The sequence below is a fragment of the Glossina fuscipes genome, unplaced genomic scaffold, assembly GCF_014805625.2.
Source record: "Glossina fuscipes isolate IAEA_lab_2018 unplaced genomic scaffold, Yale_Gfus_2 213, whole genome shotgun sequence".
In the NCBI taxonomy this organism is placed as follows: domain Eukaryota; kingdom Metazoa; phylum Arthropoda; class Insecta; order Diptera; family Glossinidae; genus Glossina; species Glossina fuscipes.
Genome location: NW_023998556.1, coordinates 1,132,077 through 1,141,039, shown reverse-complemented (window position 1 = coordinate 1,141,039; position 8,963 = coordinate 1,132,077).

Here is an 8,963-nt window from a genome sequence, read left to right as displayed (position 1 = left end):
AAGTGTATTATTAAATACTCACCATCTTTGACTACTTTTTTATTTACACTTGACGTTAATGGAAAGCGTATATAGTGTGCAAAGTAGAGTCAAGAAATGTTTTTTTTTCCACGCCTTATTTAAGTGTCAACGAATAGCGGGCAGAGCCCAAAGAGTTCGCCTCACACACCTGTGTGTGCTTTATCTAGCGTCAAAACTCATCCGAAATTTGTGACAATCATAGCTTGCTGCATAAGTTGCCTATCAGTTGAGATTTACTATAACGGTCGGTGGTAGCTGATTACTCTTGGGCAAAAAGATCCGACTTAGCAACCTAGAAAAGCTCTTCTCCAATATATCCAAAAGCAGCCACTGCTAACCTGTTTAAAGCAATAGAAGTATTTTAATCCTTTGGTAGGTTTTTATTTTAATCTGTCGGCAAATGGCTACACAGTTTTGGTGGCCCAATTTTGATGATGTTCGTAAACGCTACGCATTAATGCACGCAAGTGAATGTGTTTATAACAAACTTTAATTTTGTTAATAAACTTAAAAACTGGCAATCTTGCATTTTATGCATCATTAATAATGATTAGTAATTTACTTCTTTTTTTATGTAACAAAAAGAGATAATAGGAGCAGGCATGGATCCTTCACTTGAATTTTTTCTAATCAACGAAATTGTTTTGACATCATTCCTACCGTACGAATTTCATAATACAGAGTAAGTCTTTCATTATTTCGTTTAACATTCTGCTGCACATATTTTACATAAAATCTTGAGAAATCCTACAATAAATACAACTCCTACCCTTTAATTTTTGGTTTATGTCAGTAGATATTAGTTAGTTCGTCTATAAATTATTTTTTAGATTAAATTAATGTTTTTTTTTTTATTGGTTGCGTTTCGTACTGTTTCTCAGTAATGAATTATGATTTCTTTTGTCTCAATAAACAACATAAAACGAAACAACATCTAATCAATTTTCTGTTCTTTTTAAGTTCTTTGCTTTTTTGGTCGCCTGTGTATTCATATATATGTATATATCTACGTATGCATATATAGACTGTATCTATGGGTAAATGTGCACGTGCTTTGAAAAAACTGCATTCCTTTTCCTTACACTGAGGAGAACAATACTCGACGTGATGATGAAGTATGTCAAACATAGGAGTGATAACTCTTAATACATACATATGGAGAATAAATTGTTAAGATGGCTGGAAAGGACGCATTTCGTTGTACATGCAATATGTGTCTTTCGGACACAAGTAAACGAACGCACGCGTGTGCAGGAGCGTACATCTTTGTACACTTTACATTAAGTTTTTGTTCTTATCTTTTTTTATTTCTTATCAACATTCGAAAAGTGGCACAAAACACGTTCAACGCAACGTTAAATAATAAGTAATTACGACGACTTTGTTATATGGTTACACACTTTAGTATAACATCAAACGTTGCAACGATTCTGATCGTTCTGGCTTAGCAATTGGGTATGGGTTTCGTCATCACTGCAAATTGTAGATTTCAATATGTACGTAATTACATGGCTAGTACAAGATTCTGCGCGGATTTAGCCATGTGCTTCTGCCATCTGCTTTCACAGGTTCTTGCCTGCCACACTGTTCTTTAACCTCTACGTTCTTCTACATATACTTTGGTTAATTTGATCGTTCATTTGTTTACCTTTCCATTTAGCATTCAATTTTTTTATCGGTTTGTCCATTAACACGTTCATTTGCCTATATACTGTTGCGACAGCTTTTCAACTCCTTCCTTCATATAAAAACCATTTCCTCTCTGCTTCATCGGTAATTCCGTTATTCATCAATGGATGTTCGAAGATTGGAAACAAATATCTAAACCAAGATAAATTCTTAACTATTTCCATAAAGTTTGTAAATACCCATAGTCCAGTCATGCAAATATTTACCACAAATATGTATAGTATAAAACAGCGCAGAATTAAGCCCAACGCGTTATGCAAACATGCGTTTGGGCTCTCTAGGGAATTTCGGTGAAGAAATAGAGCTGATCACTAGCAAAAAGTTTTGTAATTTGTCTATATTTCTATTTAGTGGAAGTGGATCTCCTACACCAGTTATAGCATAGATTATATTAATTTTACACGGGTGCACCCAGAAGCACTTGAGACAAACCCCTCCATTATACGGATCGAGTCACTATCACTTTCCGGTTGATTGTCTGCCTGTCTGTCCTTGGCGTTCTGTTGTTAACACTAAACGTACCACGCGCGGTCAAATGACCGTTTTTAAACTTTCGCTTCAAATTTCTCGCATAAAACGTTATTGTATCATCATGTATCTTATTGACTTTTCCTAAAATATACATACAATATTTACAACTTTTTGTAATGTGTATTTTCCGAGAACGAGTTATACCATGTCTAGTCTACCATCAGCGGTCATTTGACCGCTTGAAAAATTTATGTTATTTACGACTATATTCTTCGGTAATCGCTTTCTTGAAATTGTTTTACGGGTCTACAATGTAATTGTAGACAATCTACAATCTAATCAATGTGTCCGACATTCGTGAAATAACAATTTATTAGACAAAATAAATAATATCGACGAGGATTGTTCGGAAGATGATTAAGAAGTTTACGATATTGATGATGATACTGCAGAAAATTATTGTGACTTATTTGACAGTGATACGGACGAAGAGAAAATTTTGAATATATGAAGAGGACAGGAAAGAAAGACATTTATAGTTAGTTCCGAAAGTACAAATGAGGAAGAGATTGAATCTGCTATGAACGGAACTGTTTGGAAAAAAATAAAAGAAGGGTCTAGCAGTGGAAGAACATCGATTTGTAATATTTTCAAGGAAATATCAGGATCGACAGGATACGCTAAACGATTATTTGAAGGGCAGAGCATTTCAGCATTTTCTTTGATTATTGATCATAAAATGATAGAACATGTAAGAGAATATACGGAATCAGAGGCTTTTCGAGTGTTCAAAACGAAATGGAATTTATCTATTGCAAAATTGTATGCATTTATTGGACTTCTATATGCACGCGGCGCATATGAGGCTTAAAATATTAATTTATCATATTTATGGAACACACAATGGGGTCCGTCGTTTTTCTCTACAACTATGAGTCGAAATGACTTCGCAGAAATCATGAGATTTATTCGATTTGACAACAAAAATCAACGAAGCCAACGCTTACAAAACGATAAGTTCGCATTGATTTCTCAAGTTTGGTATAAATTTATCGAAAACAGCCAAAATTGTTATAAACCAGGAGCATATCTTACTATAGATGAACCATTGTTTCCTACAAAAGCACGTTGTAGATTTACTCAAATTTGATATAAAATTCTGGTTAGCTTCCGATGTAGCCAGTAAATATATAGTAAACGGCTTTCCATATTTGGGAAAAGATGAAGGGAGAGAATCATCAATCCCACTTGGAGAGTTTGTAACTTTGAAATTGGCAGAACCATATACAGGCCATGGGAGAAATATAACAGTTGAAAATTTTTTTACAAGCGCGTCATTAGCGAGTAAACTTCTAACAAAAAGAACTACTCTTGTTTGAACTATCCGGAGAAATAAAAGAGAGCTACCAAAATTAGCGAGACAGGCAAAGGATAGTATGACACGCTTCTCAACAATATTATACAAATCGAAAGATTTTATTATAACTATTTATAAAGCTAAACCAAATAAAAAAGTATTGATACTTAGTTCAATGCATTCATGCGTTGAAATTGAAAAAAATGACACCCGTACACCAGAGACAGTTAGAGTTTCTAATAGTACAAAATTCGGTGTAGATGTAACCGACCAAATGGCCAGAAAATGTAGTGTAAAATCTAAATCTCAAAGATGGCCTTTACAGGTCTTTTTCAATATCTTAGATTTAGCCGGGATAAACTCTTGGATTTTATATAAAGAAGCGGCGGGTGAGGAAATATCGAGGCAAGAGTTTTTGTTTCAGTTGGCAGAAGAACTTGGGACCGAATATCAGAAAGAGAAACAGATAAGCCAAGAATGCTCATCAAAAACAATAATAAATAAAAACACTGTTTCTTCTGAAAGGAGATCTTGTCAAATAAGATATTGTAAAGTCAACAAAACAAACAAAATTTGTATAAAATGTAAAAACTACATATGTGGAAAATGTGCAATACAAAATGCTGTAATTTGTAACAAATGTGATGAAAATGCATAAAAGTAAATAAAACATACAACATCGAAAAGCGGGAAACGAGTTTTTATTGTAGCATCAGAAAAATATTTTGTTTGCTATCTACTTTACATATGCTTTTTGATGCGGTCATTTGACCGCTTATGGTAGAAATAGGTATACATGCAATGTCGGTAGCTTTAGTGTTAATATATTGTTTATATAGATCGCAACTTTTGAAATATTTTGATGCAATTCGGTGCACCGGCGCGATTTAGCACAAGAAAAACCTTCGGTTCGGAACGCTTTTTCGACACTCTCCACTTATTTTGAAAATCATCAAAAAAATAAAATGAAATTTTCAAAATTTTTGACATAAATGGTTGAGTAATAGCATTTAAAGGAAGGCGATTTAGAAAATTCTCCTATGTGCTTCAAAGTTTTCAGGTCAATTTAGAATCAGGTACGGCATTTTTTCGTACCCCTCTTATGTGACTTTCTCTACGAAAACTATACCTTCACATTGTAAAAAAAGTTTAACTTACATTACTTTATGGTGCAAATTTGTTTATGATAGTAATTTGACATAGACATTAAGTTTGGCGACTTTGCACCATGGAGATTTATTTTTCGCATCCCATCCCGTATAAGGGTTCTCATAAAAAATAAGCTATTATATGCCAAAAGGGTCTAATTTTTATTATTATTGTAATGAAGTATAATAAGGCCAATAATTTGGCATTAAAATTAACAAGGTCATTTATCATTCCCTTATCATCATTACTTTTCGAATTATTCGCTTTAGGAATGATGAGGTATGCGTGACTTTTTGCTTGGGCCCTGACCCCAGTGGAGCTTAAATTTAGGCTTAATTTATGCGTCATAGTCACTCTTGCCTTCGGATCAACTATACAATCTCGGCTAGCCAACATCAGACTCCTCCTCAAGATATATTTGCGTCGGGTGTTACATCTTACATGCTGGGCTCCATGCTTTCGACTATTCCTCAATCAACGTACTTTACATAAACATCACAAAACAACAACATTTTCTTCATAGCAACAGTCTATGGGAAAGGAAGTGTTGATAGAAAGCTACTTCAAGTGTACCTCGAAACTATCAGAAGAGCGTTCGCCAAGCTATACATAATCCAAGCCTTTCTCGTTAGTCAGCAAACGCCGGAAAGTCTCTCTACCAACTATTGATCATTTCTTCGACTCAGTTGGCGAGGAGAACAACTTCTCTGCGTGTCCAGCGCCCAGCAGGAACGACGAGGAGGTCAGAATAGGCACGTCTCTTTATTATCATTACTGCTTAGGCATCGTCACTGTTGAGACCCGCATTTTGAGAGAGAGTCAAAGTTACTTCCGCCCTTGGATCACGACAATTAACGGCCTGAGGTCTTTCATGAAAAGTATGCTTTTACAGGCGTATTATCATGTGGTGTATTATCACGAAAATGAATGAATAGCTGCATTAAGCGAAGCGGTCTAGGATAACTAACCATTGGCTGTGGCCGACTCTAATATTTTTACTCGTTTTCTTATTTCTTCGTCTTGTGACTTTGCTTCACTTGCGCAGAGTTATCCAAAAACATTCGTACATGTGCGGAAAAAAAAATAAAATTATTGGAGAAAAAAATTGGAATACTACGAAAAAATCAAATGCTGTAAGTCCATTTCTTCAAAAATGAAGAACCGGGTACAGATCATAATATTAAAAGAGGGATAACATTAAAAAATTAGAATTGACAACTACTTCCCGCGTAAAACGTCTTTTCATAATAATGTTAGTTGGAATGTGTAATTTGTAACTATAATAATCGAATAAGTGAATAATTCTATGCTTATATGGACGCTTTTTTGCATACACCCGCTAGTATCCGCTGGTATTGCTAGTATGCGACGTGTTTACACTTTTTTCAGTACTTTGCCCGTTTCGTGCACAAATTTTCATTTCCGATTACAGACCGTTTGCTTAAAAAAGTCGACCGAGCAAGACTAGCACATAAATGATTATTGTTTGTTTCGTAGGCTAGCTCCAAAAATTAGTGTCAACTCAGTTCTATCTAATTGGCTTAAGGAGAAAAGTGGAAAAGACTTCTGAAATTTTTTTTGGCACTTTCCACATGGGCATTTTAATATTTTCGTCAAAATACTCAAGTTACTGGCAAGAAGGACAACAACATGTGATAGGTTGCATGCATAACATTTAAATCTTTTAAAAATGTGGAAGTAAAGAAAATCAAGCAAACACGTGCAAACATAAACACATGTGAGCAAATTTGGGAAGTATTCGATCACATTTTCGTTGACAGGCAGCTCAAATGGAAAAAGTCGTTTACATATAAATATTAGTACACGTACTTGCATACACAATTACACGTAGCTATACTCTCGAGTCCTCATTAATGTGTAACGGTTTTCAGTCATAGTCGTGTGTTTATAACGCAAAGCAAACCCATTTTAATTACACCAAAAGTTGGTGGAAAAATTGTTGATATTTTTGTTACGTTCTCCCCGAGAAGAAGAAACAAACGTTTAATGTAAATGATTGTTGGAAACTCATGCAAGCTCAAACAATTTGAATTATCAGGCAAGAACAAAAATAATAGAAAACAAATAAAAGTGAATAAAAACAAATAATGCTCAGCTGCGAATAATGCTTTATTCTAAAAGGTTGACAGACCAAATGGAAAGCAACACCAGGCGCAATCTTACCGACAACACCATCAGCATGAAAAAGCATCAACACAGTGGAGCTCTTTTCATTTTGTATTCTATTGTAATAACATTCATATCATCAGATAACTGACAAGCGTAAGTGTTGTTGCTGATGCTATGCTTTTGGTGAGCGCAAAATGTGCGTAAGAACTTTCTTCTTCCAATGCTTTTTTCGCTTTTTTTTATGTTTTGAGTAAGTTTGGTTTTATTTTATTTTACTTTTTTTTTGTATTTTGTATACAAGTTGTTTATCTCAGCTGAGGTTAACATTCATGCCATGTGCAGATGACAGTTTTCATTAAAATATTTTGTAATATTACGTCTATACACAGCGCAATAGCGAAATACCGTCGTATGTCGACATTTTAAGAAAGTGTTCGCCGGAGCGAATAGTTTGCTGTAACTTTTATTACTTTTAAGCTAAGGGGAAACGCAGTGGATTTTTGATGCATTCTGCTTTTCTGTTTCTGAATAAAAAGGTGCTTGGCAAATTTACAAAACTGTGTGCAACTAAAGAGTCGAGTAAGCATTAGTTAGTCCTTCATACAATAGGCTAGCGTTAATCGCTCCAGTCGAACAGACACTATTAATGATGATCAACTCAAGATCCCAATCGGCGTATGAGGGCTATCTAAAAGATATCACGTCAACAATGGTTAACCAACCAGTTTCGATACAACTCCCTTTGAAATTTGTTTAACTTTCGTTGCGAACTTATGTGCAACCAACTACAAAACAGGTTTGTATGATAAGAAATTGCGTTTCGAATATTTTGTTAGTTAGTTAGTTTGAAAAAAAGCTTTCTTCGGAGGAACAAATTTTGGAAACTTTGCAAGAATTGTCGCATAATTATAAACTCTTCGGGAATTTATACACAAACGAAAATTTCTTTTCAACTGAGATGGTATTGAAAAAATTCGAAATATTTGTATCTTTCCGCCTTGCATCGCTTACTTCACTCGAAATTACATGTTACGGCCGTACCTGATATAATTTTAGTAAAGGATGAAGATGGCGACGAACTTATTAATATCTCTACCGGTCTTCTTCTTGATACTTATTGTACAGATCTTCTTCTTGATACTTATTTTTCAACCTGTCGGAGCGAAGTTTTTAATCATAGAATATTGATGATGTTGTGAATAAAACGACATGTACTGATTGTCGGAATTATTGAAATAAACTTCACGTTTCGGCAAACCAACGATAGATGCTTGGACAGGAAAGCGGCCCAATATCTTATGAAACATATTAAAACGCTCTATAACCTTGATAACGCTTTCATGTCCATAAGACGCAGAAATTGCAATAAATTTAGAACCTGCAGATGGAGGCGGTAACGGTGGTCCGAATGTATAATTTAGACTCCTTTCCACGGAACTAGCTGCGATCATGTTGATTTACACATTTAAACTGTCAGGAATCGAACATCTCGAATATAGGATTTTGGAAACGGGAACTTCTAGAAAAAACTGATTTAAGATTTACCAAAGGTAATAAAAATGTAGAGTAAAAATAATATCGGGCGGTCGAATTTACTAATTAAAAAAAAAAATGTCTTCGAGGCATTCTTTCGCTCAGCGCGTAATAAAGACTTAAAGGGTTCTTTTAAACTACTAATTTTACAGAACTTTTATTTTAATATTACATGGTATTCAATTTGAGAAAACGTTTATATGTACATAGAAGCTTCGAGAATCGAATTGATATCATAAAGTTAACTTTCTTTCAGACAACAGTTTCATTTCTGTTATACATTTTCTCTGCATTTCTTATAAGCATGCATTCTTCTTCATTCTGCCTTTAGCAGAGAATTCATCATTGACATAAAAGCTCACGTTCGAATTACGAGCGTTTTTTAGAGGTTCTTAAGAATTAATTTAAGAACGGATTGGTTTCGTTGGGTTACCATGGCCGTTTTACCATTACCATTTGTATTGACTTTATCGTTTCAATTGATAAAGTAAAAGTAAAGGATTTATTCTTTGTCGACATGAAATTTTAAGTGGATTCGGCTATGACATTTTAAATTGATTAGTAACTTCATGAACATACTATGCTCATTCCTTGACAAGTAATCGAGACGGAG